Genomic DNA, 785 nt, shown 5'->3' with positions numbered 1-785 from the left:
AGAAGTAGCACATCTATGTAGTGGAGTAGAAATTACGATATTTGTCTTTCAAATGTAGTGAAGTTAAAGTAAAAAGTTTCCAGAAAAAATAAAACTCAAGTAAAGTAGCCTACAGATAGGCTACTCAAAAAAGTGTATTTAAGAACAGTAGGCTACTCAAGTAAATGTAGCTACTTTGTTATTGTCCACCTCTGAATTGACAGGGTTCAGCGTTGTAACATAGCCTACAAGGTAAAAAAAAAAAAAAAAAGAACAAAAAAAAAAAGGATGACATCTAGTCGAGAAGACTAGTAATAATATTACCTTTAATCAGTTGGTTGTGTCAGAAATCGGCCTATACCCTAATATCAAATTTATTTATAGAACACAGTTCCAGTAGTTAACTAACATGTATTGAAACTGTTACATTCCCTGGCCTCCCGAGTGCATGTTATTGTGTCATAAAACGTCTCATTTGTTTAAAACATTTAGCATGGTAATCATACTTTCCCATGTTGTTAAAACTGTGGTTAATTAGTAGCTTATTAGACATCACAGTAGTAAAAAATGGCAACACAATTACAGAAATATACTAAAATATCCCATTATAATTTAAGTTTTTCATCGGAAATGTTAACATTCTACTGTGAGTTTTTGTAAGAGGTAGCATAGGGTTTCACTACAATTTCAAGATCTGAATCTGAGAGATCAGTCTGAGTGATTTTTCCCACATCCAGACCAATCGCAGCGCTTGTTGTCATTGTGGTGAAGTGTGCGCGTGGAATCCAGAGCTTTTATAAACGCTG

Source organism: Rhinichthys klamathensis, unplaced genomic scaffold, assembly GCF_029890125.1.
Source record: "Rhinichthys klamathensis goyatoka isolate OS25496 unplaced genomic scaffold, OSU_Roscu_1.1 h1tg000412l_1, whole genome shotgun sequence".
NCBI classification, from domain to species: domain Eukaryota; kingdom Metazoa; phylum Chordata; class Actinopteri; order Cypriniformes; family Leuciscidae; genus Rhinichthys; species Rhinichthys klamathensis.
This window is presented reverse-complemented; position numbering follows the sequence as displayed.